At 33.6% G+C, this 22,180-nt stretch overlaps 2 long non-coding RNA genes across 2 annotated transcripts; both read right to left on the reverse strand.

The window, feature by feature from the left end:
* Nucleotides 1–1,193: 1,193 nt before the first annotated feature.
* On the reverse strand, nucleotides 1,194–2,696 carry LOC144998715 (uncharacterized). The gene is made up of 3 exons (XR_013660410.1): nucleotides 1,621–2,696; nucleotides 1,393–1,532; nucleotides 1,194–1,298 (listed from the first exon to the last, which is right to left on the reverse strand). It is a non-coding gene; the product is annotated as an uncharacterized LOC144998715 (long non-coding RNA).
* A 174-nt stretch (nucleotides 2,697–2,870) lies between these two features.
* LOC145044935 (uncharacterized) lies at nucleotides 2,871–4,237 on the reverse strand. The gene is made up of 3 exons (XR_013681721.1): nucleotides 3,841–4,237; nucleotides 3,450–3,526; nucleotides 2,871–3,232 (listed from the first exon to the last, which is right to left on the reverse strand). It is a non-coding gene; the product is annotated as an uncharacterized LOC145044935 (long non-coding RNA).
* Between the last annotated feature and the right edge of the window lie 17,943 nt (nucleotides 4,238–22,180).

The following is a 22,180-nucleotide window of genomic DNA, read 5'->3' on the forward strand; positions in this document are numbered from 1 at the left end:
AGTCAAAGTAACCATGAGAGAGCGAGAGAGTAAAAATAATTTGTAAATTACAAAAATAACAGAAAAATCCAAGTCGATGGCATGTCCGGTGGTATACATAGGAGTTCCGTGTGTGCCATGTAAGCATCACATGGATCATTTCAATGGACTAAACTGTAAAGTGGGCATCATCCACTACTAGAAACATGGGTTTTAGAGATGGAAGAATCCGTCGCTATTCCGTCGCTAAATGTTGTTTGCAATGGATCAGAGACGGATTCATTCCATAGGTAATTTAAACGTGGCTAATTACTCAGCAAGGGTTTTAGCGACGGAGTGGTTTTTCCTTGCGACAAATGTAGCGACAGAATATATGTCGCAAAATGTCACTCAATACATTTACTCAGGGCATTAGCGACAAAATTTGTTAAAGTCATTCCGTCGTTCTGTCGCAAATTTCCGTAATCAGTTTTTTTATCCGTAGCTAATCCCTTGCAAAATTCATATGCTAATTTTTTTTCCCTCGCTAATCCCTTTCAAATTTGAGATGTGATTTTTTTTTCTTTCCATAGTTAACCCCTCGCAAATATATAATATCAGATTTTTTTTTTTTTTTTTTTTTGTGAATGTAAAACAAAATTTCCAAAAAACATCAAATACTTATACAATACCAAACCAAACATTAGCATTTAAATACCAAACATATCAAATAATTATACAAACCAAACACTAACATTAAAAACTAAAAACATCCATCAAAGTTTAACATTGATTAATATTTGTTTTCAAAGTATAATCTACCATAATTCTCAATTTAATCTCATATTTTTTGCATTTCCGCATAGATCTTTTCCATTGCTTGATATCTTCCATCCGAAAGAAGGATCAGAATGGAACTGGATTTTGATTCCCGTTTAGTCCCATGGAATTAGACGGACCAAATGCCACTTACTTTTTCTTTTAATGGAAGGAGACTTGCTAGTGTTAGGGTCTTTGTTGGAAGCAAAACTTTTATGCTGAAACCAAATGCATTACTAGAATGGAATTGAAATCCGATTCCGACCAACAAGTAAACGTGTTTGCAGATTCAATATATGCAACCATACCTGCAAACACAAACCTCCCAACTCCCCATTTCAATACAGACATCTTACTACTTTCCACTTCTTTTGGTGGGTCCCCCTTAAACCTGTCCCCCCCCCCCCCCCCCAATTGATTTTAGCCGTTAGATCACCCGCCTACTCTCTCAGCCACCCGATTGCAAAATTCACAAACAGATGCTCACACAAAGTCAAAATCGTTGGCCCGATTCTCCATTCCTACAAAAAAAATCAGATGACATATGTAATGAGGGCATTTATGTCTTTTCCATGGGGAAGAGGCCTGTCCCACCCTTTTAGAGTGTAGACTTACGTTTTGTCCACGAAGGTGATGTAAGGGATGTGAGAAAGAAGAGTCTCCTTTCAACAATGCCATACTGATGAGGAAGCCCTTCACGTGATCCATAATTTCATCTATCTAACACTGTTTGGTGGTAGATTCCTTAGAACAGCCTACAAAATACAAAACAACATTTTTAATTGGAATTAAATTAACATCACATATGATATGATATATATGATGATATAAAATTACTGATACCTGCTCATCAATGACTCTGACTCTGAGATATTCGTGCTTATACAATGTATCCAACATAGCTTGCAAATATCCTTCGATATATAATTATCAAATTCCAAGCATATTATATTCAGAATTCAGATAAAACATAGATTTAAATAATTAAATAAATCAGGTACCTCATCAATACCAGGATTACAATCAAGCTTAATTTTTCTATCTGGGCCACCTTCTGTAAAAGCACTCCCCAATATGGAAGGCTCCATTGCCTGTTTCAATACTCCTTGTTGAAACCCACCAAACTACATACATCAACATAACATAAAATATGGTCAACCTTTTACCTTAGTTTCAACTTTCAAGATAAAAAGACTAAATTTTACAAATTTAAACCCTTTGTCTTTGTCCTGTATATGGTCCAAATACAAACTTTATCCACATGTTTTTTTCGTTTTCGATTTGGTCCCTACCCCTCATGCAATCTAGACCCATGTAAAATAACTATTTTGCCCCTCTTTTAATAGTTTTTTATCATTTACTCCTCCAAAAAAGGAAACAAAATCACAAGAACATCTACAACATACAAAAACAGTTGCCTTCATATGAAGAGCAAAATGGTCATTTTACAAAAACATTGATTTTGGGCGGCATGATGGGGGTAGGGACCAAATCCAAAACAAAACAAAATCACGGATCAAAAAACAAGACATTAAATACCCCTGTAAAGTAGGGTGATTATATAATAATGATGTTATATGACCATAAACATTATACTGCCCTTCTGAAGACAGAAGTCCCATCTGCAAGAATAAAAAAATTGACATTTTAAAGTGCTTAAAGAAATTACAATTAAAATAAAAAGTAAACTTTATACTTACTATGATCTTGAAGAACCAACAAACATAAGAATCTAGAAAATAATCTCTGGGGTTCTTTGCATCACATTAACAGATGCTAAAGCAGGATGGCTACCCCTTTAGAACGTAAAAAAATAATAATAATAATAAAAACACACCTTTAACATGGAAGGGTAATATTGGAAAATGAACATGATTTACCAACCTTATGATTATCTTCTTGATATCTTCCTTGTTTAAATGGCCTGAACTCTGAAGCAATAAACATACTTTTAAGCATGTAATTTAGATTAATGTTTACATTGTGACAACCAAATATTGTCCCATATGATGGTTCGTATATGTCAGTTCTAGGATCCATGATTAGGCTAAAGAGAGGATGTAATCGATTAATTACAATTATGATTCGGAGAAACTAAATTTACTTTCATTAAGAGAAAGATATGTGTACCTTGATGTGGGAATCATAGTTTGAAGTGTCATAAAGCGTGGAAATAAAGACCTGAATTAGGCATAATGATGCAGTTTGTAAGAAGTAACAAACCAAAGACACAACATCTTTTAGAAAACTAGTTTGGGTAAGACTAAGACGAAATCCATAAGAAATTACCAAACATGCATAAACTATGAATCTTTGGAATATCAATATATAGCTTAATCTAACAAAGTTGCTTAAAATACATAACCAATTTGATACTTGTCCTTGAATGCATTTCCTCCGACCCATTGTCCACCGCATGAGTTCTTGACTCCACAATTATACTTATAATTGGATCCTGAACCAAGGAACAAGATTTCTACTGGTCACATTATTCAAATATTGAGATACTTAAATGATAACTGCTCTCTATGGACGATCAGATGTTAACTCTTTAAATATCACACAACATGAACAAAGCTTTAACTCAATAGCTATATCCTGGACCTAAAAGTCAAACATGAATCCTACAAAGAAGATAGGAATAAAGAATACAAGAGTATTAAAAAAAATACCGATAATCGATCCAAATATTCTGGAAATCGTGATTGATGTCGTTTTGAAATTGAGCCCTTTGTCAAAGGCATACACCCTGTACCAAATTTGTATCAGTTTAAATCTAGGAAAGAACTCATACGCTAATTTATGTAATCCATAAGATTACGATCATCAGGAAGTATAATTAATATATGAAATATCTCATTGACCAAAGGTAAAACATCATAAAAAAACATCTAGATACCAAGGGTTTAAACTGTAATGACAAAAACCAAATGTATATAAACAACCAGAAAACCCTAGGAAACCAAAATTAAGAACTTAAGGAAGGTAGAGCTTAGAAAAAGAGTTATGATTTGAGCTAAAAATGTAATATAAGTAAGAGAGTTACATGGATATGGAACTTACATGCTACTAGAAAACATAATTGGAAGTCGATGAAGACTAATTTAGATTTGCTCTATAAGAGAGGATGAACTGACGGATCAAATGGCGTTGCAAGGAAACGGAGAGTCAAAAAGCTAGACCGGCGGACCGAGATGAATGCCAACGAGGATGTGATTTATGAGGTTTTCCAATACTCTTCAATCATACTTCATGGATGGGCGATGCAGGTGGCGGTGGCCGAAGTGATTTTCAGGCGGAGGAGGGATTTGAATCGACAGAGGTTCGATTAGGGTTTTGGGAGGAAATGGTTTATAGCATTGGGAAGAAATTAGAGAATGAAAATAAAATGGGGCATCAAAAAAAGGGGAATGAAAATAAAATGAGGGAGCGGAAAAAGAAGGAAAGGCGGGGAATAAAAAAAAAAAAAGAGACGTCAATTTTTTTGCAAGCGATTGGCGGGGCCAAGGGGAAAAAGACATGTGATTTTAGTAATCAGTCGCAGTTAAATCGCTAAAGGGTTTTGATTTGCGACAGATTAGCGAGGGAATATTTTTTTGTCGATAAATTCTTACCAATCCCTCGTTGATACAAATATTTGTGCTTTCTGTTACTAGTCCCTCACTAAACTGTCACTAATTAGCTATGAATAGAATCCGTCGCTGATTTCGTAGTTGAAGGTCAGATTTCTAGTAGTGATCTCACCTAGAGAACCGGATGACCTTTAATTTTCGAGGATATTCCTTAATATAAATCACAATTTGAAAGTTTAAGGGGAGACACACACACACAAAAAAAAAAAAAAAAAAAAAAAAAAAAAAAAAAAGACTTAGTGACCATTTAAAATCAAAAACAAAAGTTAGTTAAGAGTAATATGACATTAACTCTAGTGTTTTATTCTAAAAATAAAGTAAAATTGGAGATGATGTAAGCCAAAAATTAAGTCATATCATCTGCAAATCTGAATTACTTGGAATTTTTATTGATGGATTTTGATGGTGGCCTGAATTCTTTGGTAAAACCTATTCAAGCCTTTCGTGTGTGCTTGCGCGCATGAAAGACTACAAACACTTATTTGAGCACGTAACATCATTTGATTAAAGCACATGCGTAACATCATTTATTATTATTATTATAGAAGGGCGTTAGCATCATTTGATGCCTCATTGGTGACGTATTTAATTTTATATTAAATAATTACAATTGTAAAATGAAAGTGGACTAAAATTATGTATTAAGAATACATCACAAGGATAAGGGATAAAGGTTGTCATCTTAGTCTAAAAATAAAGATCGTGATTTGTTTGAAGTTTTGAAATGTCAAAAACGACAGTTTACTCGCCATTTTCCCAACACCCAAAATTACAATAATAACCCTTCCGCCCTTTGAAAAAATTGGTTGAATACCATTACCTCTTCCACGATCTACCTTACCCACCCCAGTTACTCCATATTATCCTAAAAACGAACACGAGTTGATATCTTGTTTTGTCCAAAAACAACATCCTACCCACAAAGTCAACATACGACAAAGTGTAACAAACCTATGTGCCACCCTCTCCATATATATACCATCATCATAAGTTCCTAAATCATAACCCTCCAAAAACATTCATCAAATTTACATCCACAAATATCAACAAAAACAATGGAAGGATTGATACCACTTCTGATGCATGCCGTGAAGAAGCACAGTCTTCACAACAGCTATCGAGTCCTCTCCCTCTCCACTGGTTCCACTGGTTCATCCCACCGCATGACAAGGTTGGAGTTTCAGCCACCCACGGCGGAGTACATGACTCATAGATCAGGGTTTGGTGCTGGTTCCCAATCAATGAGCTTCAATAAAGGTTCCACCAGTTCAATCCCAAATACATATCATGCTTCAAAGCTCAAGAGTAACTAAAGCAGAAGCAAGCATTTTGAATGAACATTATTCCAAGAAAAAAAAAAACTATTTTGTTAATTTTTTTATATATACAGTATGCTTGTTGTCTGACCCTACATGAGGTTCAAAAGAGGTGGATCATAAACAAATTGGTTATTGTAAATTGTAATTAGCGTATGTGTTTAATCGAACCGAACTACTCATAATCAATAGACTCTCGTTTAAATTCTCAACTCAAGATTGTATTAATAAATGAGTCTGAGCCTAGCTCCGGCTTATTAGTTATCGGATGTCAAGCCCAAGCTTCAATCATTGAGCTAATTAGTTTTTATTTTACATACTAAAATAATTATAAAAAGATATTAATCATATTATAAAATATTATATTTCCAACTAAATAGATCTTAGTTTTTGCTTCTGTACGTTTCACATTTGTTACCCACTTTCTATCTATCTATGTACGTAACACACATAAACGCATACACTTAGAGCTCTAGTTGACGTTTTTCCGGTGAACTATATGTAATCATCATCCACTACTAGAAAACAAACAAATTAATTACAACTAGCTACTACAAAATGGGCAAATTTCGACGGCCAGTCTGTCCGAAATTGCCTTTTTCCAGATGAATTTGTAGGTTGTGTTCGTTGACAAAAGTATTTTTTCGTCACTAATAATTTTTGTGATTTTTGTGGTGGATTTCCAATGGATCAGTTTTGTGATAAATATTGCGACAACTTACCAATAGATTTATTTGGTGAAAAATTACTTACAAGCTGTTTTATACCAGAAAGACTGCTGTTTAAGTTACAGGTTTATGACATTTCATTGCTAATCTATAGCGGTAAAATGACAGTTAAAAAATCATTAAAATCCAGATTTTTTCTATATAAACACTACAAGAAATATACCCTTTACCGGCGACACTATTACCAGCGACAAGGGGTTTTAGCGGCGACTCTAGATATTGTCACCGCTAAATCCCTTTGTCGCCGGTAAAAATGTGCCGGTAAAGGGTTGGCACCCGGATCCGCACTTTCCCCCTCTGTTACATATGAGTCGTTCGATGAGATATCTAATCCAACGGGTGGGGTGTCTTATTGTATCTAACCTAATACCGGCGACATATTTGTCGCCGCTAAAGAGTTAAAATAGTCGCCGCTAATAGTTGACGAAAAAACACGCGGTACTCTTCCCTCCAGTTTGTCGCCGCTATTGCTAAAAGTCGCCGGTAAATGTCTACCTGTCGCCGCTAAAGGTGTCGCGGCTATTGCCTCTCGCAGGAAAAAAAAAAAAAAAAAAAAAAAACGCACGACGAACCCTCATTTCTCCATTTCCTTTCTGTTTGTTGCGCTTCTTTCCTTCCCCAATTCCAGCTTCATCCGATTTTCAGCCTCTATTTGCTTATTCCAAGCAAATTTCTTCCCACATTGTGTCCTATTAAGAAGTTTTGGGACCAATTTCTAACTCCATTTCTTCAACAAAGGTAAGTTGATTTTGTAATTTCCTTTTCAATTTGTATGTTAATTTCGAGTTTTAGCTTCATCTAGTGATTGAATGGTAATAAATTGTCCATATATTTGTTTTTGGTGGTGTTGTTTTGGATTAGGTGTGGTTAAAACTTTTGGGACAAATTTCTAACTCCAATTCTTCAACAAAGGTAAGTTCATCTGCTAATTTCACTTTTAATTTGAATATATGTGAATTTGTTGCCAATGTATGTGTATTTGATGTATATGTGGTAAATGAGTATTTGGTAAAAATCATATGTATTTGTTATAAGTAGGATGTTATTATATGTATATGAATGTATGTATGTTTGTTGTAAATGTGGTATATGATTGTGAAACTTTTGTATTTGGTATAAATAGGATATTATTATCTATATGTGAAATTATGTGTATTTGGTTTAAGTAGGATGTTATTTTGTGTGTATATGTATGTATTTGTATTTCGTGTATATGTGGTATATGTATGTAAAAGTATGTGAATTTCATCCTCTTATGTATTATGTAAAAGTATGTGGTTTTGGTATAAGTAGGATGCTATAATTGAAATATATATATATATATATATATATATATATATATATATATATATATTGTTATAATTTGAAAAAAAAAACAAAAAAAAATATATAATTGTTTAAAAACTTATATACAAAAACTAGAAAGTTTCTAGTTTTTACCCAAGCTAACTCCAAATTAATTAACCAATAAGTTATATAGTTAACTTATAATCTTCAAATTAATTTATAAGGTTATATTTCTATAACCAATAATAATCGGTTACCATAAAAATAGGTTAAAGGATGCTATAATTGAAAGAAAAAAAATGATGTTATAATTGGAAAAAAACACAAAAAAAAAATTATAAAATTGTTTAAAAACTTATATATATTTTAATCTCGACGGTAAAAAAGAACAACACAACAACATAATATGTATGTAAAAGTATGTGAATTTCATGTTCTTATATATTATGTAAAATTATGTGGTTTTCTTATAAGTAGGATGCTATAATTGAAAAGAAAATAAAAATTAATTATTGTTATAATTGGAAAAAAACAAATATATATATATATATATATATATATATATATATATATATATATATATATATATATATATAATTGTTTAAAAACTTATATACAAAAACTAGCAAAGTAATTTAATTAAAATTATAAAATTATTTAAAAACTTATATATATTTTAATCTCGACGATAAAAAAGAACAACACAACAACATAATGTCTATTATAAAACTGTTTAAAAACTTACAAGTAATTTTAATTAAAATTAATTAAAAAATGCATAAATAAAAAATTTTAATTTATTTTTTTTATTTTTTTATTATTTAATTTTTGTATTATTTTAGATGTAAAAAAAATGTGGATTGGAAAAAAAAAAAAACAATGTTAATTCTGTATACTAAATTTTAAACCCAAAATTATGTTTCAGCAACATCATGTCTATTGATAAAAGCTGGATTACTAATCAATATCGAAACCATCCCGAGTTCCAAGCAGGACTCAAAGCTTTTATCAAGAAGTCCAAATCGCACCTTGATAGTAATGGTAAAATCAGATATGCGTGTGAAAAATGTGATAACCGTTACTTCAAGTACCCAACTGCATTTGAACGTCATATATTTATAAATGGTTTCCGTAAGGCGTAAAAAAATTGGATCTATCATGGTGAATCTTTTATTCCTCCAGTTGTCTTGCCAAGTAACGAAATGGCCGATTTAATCGACGATGTGATGTGGGAGTCGAGAGAAAATGATACCAACCTTGATGAAGGAACCTCGAATACAAGGGGTAGCGGTGTGGATGATGATTTTGCACAGTTGTTGGAAGAAAGGGAAACTCAATTATATACCGGTTGCATCTTTTCTTCCCTTGAGTTTCTTGCAAAGTTAATGCATATCAAGGTGAACAACAAATGGACTGATAGTTCGTTTGATCAACTCCTTGAGCTCTTGCAATTAGCATTTCCCAAAGGCAACAAGGTTCCCCTTTCACATTATCTAGCCAAAAAGAAACTAAAGTCTATTAGCCTGGGGTATGACTCGATACATGTGTGCAAAAACGATTGTTGTCTCTTTTGGAAAGAACATGATTCATTGCAAGTTTGTCCCATTTGTAAAGAGAGTCGATGGATTGATAAAAACACCAAGGGTAAGAAAGTACCTCATAATTTGTTACGGTACTTTCCTGTGACCCCTAGACTACGACGTTTATATTGTTTGAGTCACACTGCCAAAAATATGATTTGGCATAGTACCAGACGTTCAGAATATGGTGTGATGATTCATCCTGTTGATGGGGAACATTGGCAAGATTTTGATAAAAAAAAAATACCCCGACTTCTCGAGTGAACCTCGTAACGTACGCCTAGGTCTTTCAGTTGATGGTTTCAATCCATTTGGAAACATGTGTAATCCACATAGCACATGGCCGGACATACTCACCACATACAATCTTCCACCTTGGATTTGTATGAAAGAGTCATCATTTATGTTGACTTTGTTGATTCCAGGCCCGAAAACTCCATGTAAGGATATGGATGTTTTCCTTAGACCGTTGGTGGAAGAGCTTAAACATTTGTGGAACTCAGGCGTACGTATTAAAGATGCAACGACAAACACATTCTTCACGATGAGAGCTAGGTTGTTGTGGATAATAAACGATTGGTCAACTCATAGTAGTCTATCAGGTTGGAGTGGGCAAGGGTATAGAGCATGTGCTACTTGAAATGAAGACACTCCTTCGTACCGTGCAACAAACAAAGTCGTATATATCGGTCATCATCGTTTCCTAGATGCTAATGATCCGTTAAGAAAGAGGTTGGACTTTAACAGGATGGAAGAGACAGGACCCGCTCCGAGACACTTTAGTAATGATGACATACAAGAGCAACTAGGTCGTCTACTAACTCGTAAACCGGGTAAACATCCTAAGCATGGAGGCGGGGAGCCAAAGCGGCAAAATTACGAGTTGAACTAGTCGAAACGAAGCATTTTCTTCGAACTCGAGTATTGGTCTTCTCTACAGTTGAAACACAACATAGATGTCATGCATGTCCAGAAAAATGTGCATGAGAGTTTGTTAGGTACTCTCCTAATGAACGATAAAAGAAAAGACACATCAAATGCACAAGAGGACTTGAGAATTCTAAACATTCGGAGAAATGAATGGTTGCAAAAAAAATGGTGACAAGTTTCATAGACCCCACGCAAGATACTCTTTCACGAAATCTAGTCGACAACTCTTTTGTCAATTTATAAAAGAGGTTAAACTACCGGATGGGTTTGGTTCTAACATCAGTAAGAAAGTGAACGATACTAATACTAACATTATTGGGTTGAAATCGCATGACCACCACATTCTTTTGCAACGTTTGATACCGATTTGTAACGACGAAAATTTTAAACCAATTTTTTTTTTCATTTTTACAAACATCAAAACATCGAGTAATAATTTAAGTTCCAATGTAAACAATATTGTCATGACCGATTACATAACAAAGATCACAAAATAGTTTTCCCCGAGTGTGTGTACGATCACGCCGGCGCCTTCCCACGGTCCTCGCTAGTACCTGAAACACATAACACAACAACTGTAAGCATAAATGCTTAGTGAGTTCCCCAAAATACAACCTACGCACATACGCCCTTCCAGGCCTTGACCTTCTGGTCCATGTGTCTCAGGGGACTTCCGTCCCGTCTGGGCAAACCTTCCGGTCCTACCCACGACAACCTTACGGTCCATTTTACAACGCCTTTCTACATAATGCCTTCCGGCCCATATCAAGCATATCATACATGGCACATATAACGATTAACTTATCACACAGAATGCATATATCTCGTATCATATTCGACCTTCCGGTCACACAGTTAAACCCTTCCGGGTACAGTATAGTGAGAAGACTCACCTCGTATATCTCGATAACTCGTGAACCCTGGAAATCACTCGTGCTCGAACCCCCGAGCTATAATCCTCCTATAACATCATATATCTATAATTAATACTTGTACCACTAAGGTTGACCATCCCTATCAAGTCAACACTGGTCAACTTTGGTCAACAGTCATTGGTCAATTTGACCGGACTCGGCAAGTGCACTAGAGCGACTCGGCGACTCTACGCGTTTTCACCAACTCGCAAGGATTTTCCCTTTGACACGTCAAGTAATCCCCTGACTCGACAAGTTCCACCTGGTCATGAATCACGGGGCCACCGCGACTCAACTCGCCGAGTCGCAAGGACAACTCGGCGAGTCCCAACTCGACTCGGTCCACCTGTCAATACCTCTCTAACTCTCTGTGACTCACTTAGTCACCCACAACTCGGTAGGACTACTCACTGGGTGGTTTTAAGGACAATCTTCAAGCTACTCGTCGAGTCTGTTCTTCAGACTCGGCGAGTCCATGCCATGCATCAACTAAAACTTGCTTCTGCGGTAAGATCCGTTCCATAAACACATAGATCTGGCCTTCCCAAGCTCATTTATCACGTAAAGTCTCAGTCTTGGCCGCCATGCAACACTTACAAGGCTCTTTTTGGGGAAATAACCTCTAATATGGCAACCCTATTCTCCAACTCAAAAGAATGGACATAAAGCATATCATTTGGGGCCTTATGGACCTGCTAAGGTCCAGATCTAGGTTCCATATCTCCATGGGACCTTTCATACTTCAAATACAAGTCAAATAAGGCAAGAAGAAACCCTAGATTTGACATATCAACCAAAACACGAAGATTAGCTCTGAAAGTTACCTCAAGAAGCTTCCCTTAATGAAATAGAAGCAGATCCAAGCTCCCCAACTCTTCTAGCTTGATCTTCTCCTTCCTTTCTTGCAATAACACACAAATTGGTGAACAAATAGCCTCTTATCTCACTCACAAGAACTCTCAGCTGCTTTGGTGCACCCAAGGCTCAAGGTGGCCGCAATGAAGGGCCATAAGGTCCTTTAAATAGGGCTTAGGACCGGAAAATTAGGGTTTCATTAAACAGCACGGACTCGCCGAGTCCATCCCTTGGACTCGCCGAGTCCAGACGCGAACCTTCATCCAAAACCGCGACCCGACTCGGCGAGTTCGACCTCCAACTCGCCGAGTCCCCTCACAAAATACCAAAAATATGAAATTAAAGATACCTGGAGATCTGGGCAGTTACACGATTGGAGTAAGAGGGTTGTTAGACAAAGATACTTATACACCTATTGTATACCTTTGTACGTTTTTCAAGCAACTTTGTTCGAGAACATTGAAGGTGGAGGATATGAGAAAAGCAAAAGTAGACATTATTGCAATCTTGTGCAAGTTAGAATTGATTTATCCTCCAACATTTTTTGACATTATGGTTCATTTACTTTTGCATTTAACTGATGAAGCAATTGTTGGAGGCCCGGTTTGTATGAGATGGATGTTTCCCTTCGAGAGGTATATGAAAAAAACTAAAAAACTATGTAAGAAACAAGGCGAGGCTAGAAGGTTCTATAGCTGAGGGTTATGTTGTTGAAGAAGCTTTATCATTTTGTTCGATGTACCTTCGAGATGTAAAGAATCGTCCGGAAAGAAATGTAGATGTTGTCATTGAAAAAACAAAGTTTTGGATGTTTGAGTCTAAATGTCGACCGACCAGCACAACTCAAATCAAAACTCTTAATTTAATGGAAATGCATAACATGGAATGGTTTGTATTGAATAGCAGTATATCAAGTAATTAATCTTATCTCTAACTTTCATTCTTAATTTTTTATTTTATCTTTTTAAATCTATATCTTTTGATCATCAACATAGGAAATTCAAATCTGAGCATCCCCAAAGTTATGAAAAGAGAGAATTTCGTAATTGGTTTCGTGAAAAGGTAATATAAATTAATAAACAAATTTGTTTTATTGATCTAACGAATACATAATACATATTAATTTATAATTGTTAGGTTCATCAAATGAAAATAGAAAAATCTCCAGAATTCCACAAAGAGTTGTCGGTTCTTGCAATGGGCCCGCAAATGAATGCCTATTCTTACACCGCATGCATAGTCAATGGTGTTAGGTTTATGGTACTTAGTCGTGACACACAACGTACAACACAAAACTCTGGGGTTTTAGCGGTGGGTGAGAAAGGCGAGAAATATTATGGCCAGTTAGAAGAGATTATAGAGTTAAGGTATACACATGATTATTCAACTGTAATATTTTGTTGCTATTGGTTTGATACTCGAACAGGAGTTATTTCTAGTGATAGTTTCACCAGTATCGACACACGACGCGAAGCATACAAAGATGATCAACTCATATATGCGTCACAAGCCAAACAAGTGTTCTACATCAGAGAGCCAAACAATAACCATCGGTGTGTTTTCGAGCATGTTAATCATCTAATTATTTGGGATCTACCATCGAATGATGACCTTCTTCAAAATGTTGACAATGTCTCACACGAAAATGTAGACGATGTCGATGTACTTCAAAATATCTCTTCATCCGATGCTCCACTTTTTATCGATTTCAGCATGTACTTTCAAAACATTCCTAGAGTCATTGTTGATGTAGATAGTGCATCTGAAGTTCCTCCGCCAATTGGTAGATTCAATAATGTTTCTGATTGTGAGACTGATTATGAAAACACGGATTCTGATTATGATACCGAAGAAGACACTAAAGGATATGAGGAAGATTCTGATTAGAATATCTCTTATGTAATGTGTATTTGTAATATGTGTTTGTAATATGAACTTTATTTGGATTTCTAGTTTAAATAGAAATGTTTATTCCTATCTAAATGTTTATTTTTATGTAATGTGTATCGATAATAAAAATTGTATTTGTATATCTTATAATTTTTCAGGAAATGATGAGAGTGTGGCTTTTGTTTATGTTTACCATGGCTGCTGTCATGGGTCGTGGACATGGGTGAGACGAAGCTGAGGACCCACCTTTCCCAAGTGGTAGAGGTCCTGGCCAGCACGAGCAGGATGGTAAGTCTTATCATGAGTTTTTATTTACTATTTTCGTTCAATTATCATAAATTAAATATCGTTTCTAATAATTTTTAATTACATTTGGAGTTGAGGAACGTGCCCAAAGGAAAGTTCAAGGAAAAGCAAAAAATATAAAGCTTGAAAAAGCAATCTTACAGAACCAGGGGAAACCAATTGGCATGCAATATGATAGGGATATCACATTTAATCCCGTAGGAGAGGCGGGAGACATGTTTTCTCGAGAAGTTGGAAAAACAATGTGGCAGATGGTCCCTTTTGACAAATGGAGTTGGAAAAGAGTTTCCCTTGATATAAAGGACACTGTATTACAACATTTAGCGGTGATTATTTATTTAAATATATTTTATAGGTTTAACTATAACTGTTTTTTACTTGGTTAACTTTTTTTTTTAAGACAAAGTTTGATCTCAATCAAATGTACCAGGATGCATAAGTTAATCTATTGACAAAGAGTTTTCAAGCAGCCTTGTTAAAAGGTTATCGAGAGCGTAAAGTCGACGCAAAAGAATATTTCAAGATGGTCGGAGGGTATGAAGATATCCCGACAGCATTGGCCAATCCTCCGGATGGTATGCTTGTTGATAACTGGGGGAAGACAGTTGAGTATTTTCAAACTAACGAACACATAATTTCTTCAGAAAGGAACAAAAAATCCGTGAAAAGCAAACAAATGTGAATCGTGGGGGTTCGAGCTCGTATAGCAATACTTGTTATAAGAAGGTACCGTACGATACATGTAATTATTTATTTAAAATATAATCTAATTTTTAAAGTTAAACAGAACCTTAAGAGAGTATAAACATTTCGCAAAGCTCATATCGATAAGAATGGTGTATTTGTTACTGCTGAATCGGAACAACAATATGTAAGTATTTAATTATAATTTTATCATATATTTAAATGTTTATTTATACTTAATTGTTACTCACTTTTTGGAGTTACATAATCAGTTAGTTAAAGAGCTGTTAGAACAAACTTAAGGTGAAAGTGAGTTAATGCCCGCTCAAGGAAGAGCTACGTTCGAGAAGGTGTTAGGAGAGCGACATGGCTACATTAGAGGCATTGGCCGCAAACCTTCTGGTCTCCCGACGATTCCACAGCCTTCGAAACATCACAACCATCACAGGCAAAATAGCAATCTACTTTAGCATCGTAAAATGCATGTTGATTTGGTAGTTTTGGTTTTGTGGTGATTATTTGCTAAAAAGTTTGGTAATTTGGTTTTTGTCCCAAGTGCAAAATATAGCAATGTACTTTGGTTTTCTATCTTAGTTTAAAAATAGCAATCTACTTTAGCATCGTAAAATGCATGTTGATTTGGTAGTTTTGGTTTTGTGGTGGTTATTTGCTAAAAAGTTTGGTAATATGGTTTTTGTCCCAAGTGCAAAATATAGCAATGTACTTTGGTTTTCTATCTTTGATTAAAAATAGCAATCGACTTTAGCATCGTAAAATGCATGTTGATTTGGTAGTTTTGGTTTTGTGGTGATTATTTGCTAAAAAGTTTGGTAATGTGGTTTTTGTCCAAAGTGCAAAATATAGCAATGTACTTTGGTTTTCTATCTTTGTTTAAAAATAGCAATCTACTTTAGCATCGTAAAATGCATGTTGATTTGGTAGTTTTGGTTTTGTGGTGATTATTTGCTAAAAAGTTTGGTAATTTGGTTTTTGTCCCAAGTGCAAGAAATAGCAATGTACTTTGGTTTTCTATCTTCATTTAAAAATAACAATGTATTTTGATATTTTTTGTTTACGTTTGACGATCTAACTTATAAGTTTATATAGATTGTTATTAATTATGTAATTGGAAAGTCTTCGTACAATGCTCGCCAACCCAGCATGTAAGGATGAGCTTTATTCGTTTTTTCAATCCCAAAATAATCAAGGAAACGATGGGAACGACGATGATGGTATGTAAGGATGGGTTTTATTTGCATATGTTGTCACGTTTTGCTACTTTGTAGATTGTAAAAATTTTGCTTTTTGCTACTAGGATATTATGACTTTTGATATTTAATTGTATTTGGATGTTTGTTTGTAATTTGCATTGACACTATTATGTTTGATATTTAATAGGATGTTTGTTTTGTAATTAGCGTTGACACTATTGGTTTTGATATTTAATCGAATATTGTTATTACCGGCGATACTTTTAACTGCGATATTATCACCGGCAACCAAAATCATTAATTAAAAAAAATACAAAATTGAAAAAAAATTACCGGCGACAGATGTCATTGTCGGCGACTAGCTTATTAGCGGCGACAATACTCATTAGCGGCGACATAGTCAATAGCGGCGACTTTTATCATTAGCGACGACAAACTGATCAATAGCGACGAGACAGTAGCGGCGACTCAGTACCGGCGACGCGTCACCGCTATTAGTATTACCGGCGACTTTTGTAACTTTTACCGACGACTTTTGTCGCCGGTAATGACCTTTTTCCTTGTAGTGGAAATAAAGAAAAATCAAACACAATATTCCATAAACATAGATATTTTCTAATAAAACAAACATAAAACTACAATGACTAGGGTGGATTACTTTTTGAGGAATCGTTTTAAAAGTTCATTCATTTGTTTATGAAGTAGGACTTGCGGTTCTTGCGATTCTTGTGTTGCCTTTCCTTCCCTTTCTATATCGACTTGTATCTCTTCGTATTCCATTTCAATACGGGTAGACCTCACAATGAGGCGTGTTTGGAGCGAATCGACCTTGATCCAAACCCGTTTAACAAATTTCAAAATCCAATCCAAACTTGTTCCGTAACCCGTAGGGTTTTGAATTATCAAACTCATACCCTTATCCCCCGAATCAACAGTTATCCAACCCCACTCGTAACCCGTAGATTTTTTGAATAATCAAGCAAAAATGTTTATTTAGAAAACGTGTTACATACTCGATGACTTTCGATTGGAACTAAATTCACTATTGTAGTAACTTCCGATTGATCTTTGAATGTCAAATGCTGTGATAGAGAAGCAATTGCAAATTTTCTTCCGGTTGATAATTACTTTATTGATTTATAAATGAAATTAGTGATTGCTTGATTAAATATTAATGAAATGATATCATGATTCTTGTTAATAATAGACCATCTAAAAGTTGATTCCTCAAGTCCTATATAAAAAAAGTTCGGTCTTTGGTTTTTTTCTCTTTGGACATTCGATTAAAGTTAAAATTAAACTTTATACATGATAAAATATAAATGTATAATTCTAAAATTTATACGGGGCATATTATGAATTGATCAAATTGGTGATGATACATACCCGACCCTCTTAATAAATGGGTTAACGGGTACGGATCGTTAACATGTAAACGAATTGAAAACTATGCTCCAAACCCATATAATTCTTAAGGGTTTGGACCGGATCAGGATCAAAACTCACTCCATTATCAGGCCTAAATACGGGCTTGCAAATTTTCTCGTTCATTAACCTCCCTTTCCATACAACCTTAAATGTCTCGGACCGGTCCAAGCTAATTCGAGGCCCGGGAAAAATGTAAATAATGAGCCCCTAATTGCATACAATATTACAATGATGTATGTGGAGACTAGTACAAGAGCCTCTATTATTAAAATGAAATTATATATATTACTAAAAATTTTACTATGTTTAAAGGGTGTGAGTTAAATATTAAAACCAATATAATTGCTAAGTTGTGCAAAAAGAAAAACTAATGAAAAACCAAAACCAAAAACCGAACAACCAAACCATTTTTTTTTATTTTGTCTAGAGTGACTGTTGTTTTAGGTTCGTCGTGATCTTTGTTTATATAAAAATCCAAAAATCATAACTGAACCCGAATATCCCAATGACGTTCTTTCATACATAAATGTAATTGATTAAGAATATTATAAATTAAAATAAATGGTATGTCTTATAGTGTTCATTGACAACTACGGTAATAATGATGTGTTTATGTTGTATATTAAACTAATATATCACTTTGATTTAAATTTAAAAAATGTTAAATTGAAACCTATTAGTATTGTATATATTTTATAAATAAGATTTGTTTAAAAAAATAAAAATAAAAATAAAAATAAAAATTAAAACACTTGATATTTTGAAACCAGATAGACAGGTCTATTGTTTGAAAGGAATAGTTGATATAACAAAATATTAAATAGAATAGTAGTAGTATTTGATATATTTTTTTAAATTATATTTGTTTCAAAAAATTGATATCTTGTGACTTAATGGCAGGTTAGTTCACATTGTTTGAATGGAAGAGCCATATATGGGCCACATGGCTCATCTTTAAAAGAAAATCGTTGAAGACTTCGTTAATTTAAAAACGATAAAAATGGGAATCAAATTTACAGAAGAATCAAACGCCTCTTAACCAACTCGTACAAAGACACGTTTAATGATATGTTTATAAAAGTTGTATATAAATACATTAAACATATGTCACAAAAATTATTCTGAGGGTAAATTACATCAATAGTCTCTCGTGCACATGCCAGAAAGCATATCTAATCTCTATTTTCAAAAATTAACTCACACCGTTCATCATTTGTTTAAAACTTGCATACTTCATCTCTATTAACATGAAATGACTATTTTGCCCTTAATAATTTTTTTTTCATTTTCTTTTATTTATTTAACAGATTTATGCATACTTCATCCCTATTGACATGAAATTACTATTTTGCCCTTAATAATTTTTTTTTCATCTTCTTTTATTTATTTAACAAATTTAAATTAAAAACAAATATCCCCAACCCCCCTTCCATTTCCGCATTTCTCCTGTAACAAGATTCTCCACAGATTAGTAGATTACCCCCCACCATCACTCCTTAAACGGCTTCCTACCACCATCGTCCATCAACCACCTCTCGTCACCAACAACCTTTGGTCATCCCTTATATCATTCCATCTCTCTCTCTCTCTCTCTCTCTCTCTCTCTCCCCCACCCCCCACCCCCACAAAAAAAATCTCAAAATCAAAGCACAAATCTAAAACCCGAAACCTTAAAATCAAACCATATCAAATCGAAAAATCTAAACCTCAAATTTGAAAACACACTTGAAAAAATCAAGTGTCAGTGATGCATAAATGGAGCAGATCTATGAGCGAATGTAAGACATAGTGGGCTAGGGAAATCACAAGTCATTGAAGAAGAAGATCAAGAACCCACAATGTCATCATCTCCAATGACTTGAAGCTTGGGGATGTTAAGCATTCAGTGATGGTGGTTGAGCCTAGGTTACTGAGGATGGGGAATCAAATGATTTTGAATCTCAAACATAGTTTGCTCTTGGAATTATCTTCGAAACCATCTGCCAAGAACAAGAAAGAAACTTGCAACAAAAATCAAGAAAAAATCGGAATCCTTTCTTTCATCTTCGGCGACATTTCCAGGCTTAGAAAGAAGAAGGAGATTTGATAATGCGGTGCTCTGGTGAGGTCTCCATCTCAAACGACCAGTGGTCTGGTGATCTATTCGTAGTGATGATGCAGATGCTTACAATTGGTCTAAAAGAAAAATAAGGAGAAGATACAGTTAGTTATATTTTAGGTTGGGTACATGGGAATAGGTGGGGCTCTTATTTTTCTATTTTTTTAATTAATTAATTAATTAATTAATTAATTAATTAATTAATAATAATAATAATAATATATAATAATAATATTAATATTATTATTCTTATTATTATTATTATTATTATTATTATTATTATTATTATTATTATTAACAACAAGATTAATTTAATTGGGAAATAAATACTTAAAGGGCATAACGGTCATTTTAGATTTGGTATGGACTAAAAGCGCAACAAAAATGCATATTAGGGATGGAGCATTTAAATTTAAAACAGAAGAGGGACTGTCAGAGTTAATTTTTGAAAAAAGTGACTAAATATGTTTTCTGGCATGTGTACGATGGACTATTAGTGTAATTTACCCTATTTTGGGGCATCAAAAACCTTGGTAAGGCCCAGGACGGTCGCCCAACTTGCCCACTCTATTGGGCCGTGTATGTACCTTGTACCTCAAACGTTCTAATAGATACCACAAAAATGTTAGATTCTTTAAAACGAGTCATTCACAATTTGATCATCACAAATTCTTTTTGTATGTTTATTTTATGGCACTTGTTTACTATTTAAAAATATATCCAAGGTTAATAAATTTTACTCTCTCTCTCTCTCTCTCTCTCTCTTAGTCTCTGTGTGTGTGTGCGTGTGTATGTGTATATATATATATATATATATATATATATATATATATATATATATATATATATATATATATATATGAATGTTCATTTGAAAATGCAAATAATTTGTGACAACGTGAAAACAAGGAAAACCTTTGAGATTGTGTCACCTTAACTTTATATTTTGGACAAGAATCCATCCAAATTTTGAACTACATGATGATAATCGATGATACGTGAAAAATTATTCATATTAGCAAATGATGTTTTTTGACTTTTTTATTATGAAAACTTGAATTTAAAAGTAGTTAAGGATATGACAAAAAAAAAAGTTGTTAAAACCACTTTTAAATTTATATTACCGTAACACTCTCTCATGTAAACTTATTATCTTTATTTATTGCTAATAAATTTAATTTCTAAAGTACATATGTTTGATTTTTGTAAGATAAAATTTGTTTCGCATTTCGTAAATTATTTATGTTTTCGTATTAACCTACTTGTTTTGTGTGTGTCTATATATATATATATATATATATATATATATATATATATATATATATATATATATATATATATATATATATATAAGGCTGGTCCAATGATTTTAAATGCCCGGAGCGATACTTTAAATTAATGCCCTTTATATAAAAAATGTATATAGAAAAAGTAAAATAAATTTTATAGCCAAATTAACTCAAGTTTTTACAAGCAATAACATACATAGATTCATCTAAAACTATGTATTCATTTATTTTTTTTAAAGCAAAAAACATCTCTTAATTTATGATAACCAATAATATATATAAATTGACTTTTGATACTCAAAATTGTAATTCGTTTAATCTTTCTTGAGTTAGCTATCTGTAACCACAAAATAAACAAAAACAACAATCAGTATAAGAACTAACATTTCATATTTTCATAAACTAAAATAACCAACATTTTATATAGAAAAATCTCATTATTTTGGGAAATTTTTGTTAAAGTCCTAAATGTGGTTTTCTTAACAAAAAAAATCTCATTATTTTGTAAAACTCACATAATCTGTCATTTTCTATTTAATTTTTTTTATAAAGACTTTTACGTTAATTTGAGCAAAATGGTTTATAATCGAGATTTTTCTATTCAAATAAAAGAAATTAGGATTTTTTTTTAAAAAAAATCCAAAATAATGAGATTTTTCTGCATAAATCCCTAAAACATGATTTCTTTTGTGAATCAGGGTCGGCTAATGATGACACTAAAAACAAGACATCTCCTACCTATTGGGACACTACTAAATGATGAAAACAACCAGAAATTATACATAATCGGTATCTATGTTGAACAAATGTCGATATCTTTTTAGGAGTACTACAACATTTGGTTTCATAACTACAACATTGATATATAATTTTTGTATATCTATATTGTGTAATCAAAGCTTTTTTGTGGATATACAAAATCGGCGTTGCGGGGTGATTATTGGTAACTAAAAGGTATCCCCCCACCCCCCACATGTGAACTGTAACTATTTATGTTTGTTTTATAAATATATTGTGTCAAAGTTTAAAACAACTCATGCTTGCCTCGAGTATATAACATTGAGTTTGAATGTTTGAAACCTGACACCTCCACTTCTTTTTATAGTTCTTTTAGCTTGTCATTAAACATGTCTATCTTTGATCTAGATCCAAGGTTCCTCCACCTAACCCTCCTAATCTCTTGACCCGTCTACCTTTGACTCGGATCCAAGGTCACTCCAACCGATAGAAAAGTTGTATGGATGAATTGACAAAC

The sequence above is a fragment of the Lactuca saligna genome, chromosome 5 (assembly GCF_052625555.1).
Source record: "Lactuca saligna cultivar CGN05327 chromosome 5, ASM5262555v1, whole genome shotgun sequence".
Taxonomy (NCBI): Eukaryota; Viridiplantae; Streptophyta; class Magnoliopsida; order Asterales; family Asteraceae; genus Lactuca; species Lactuca saligna.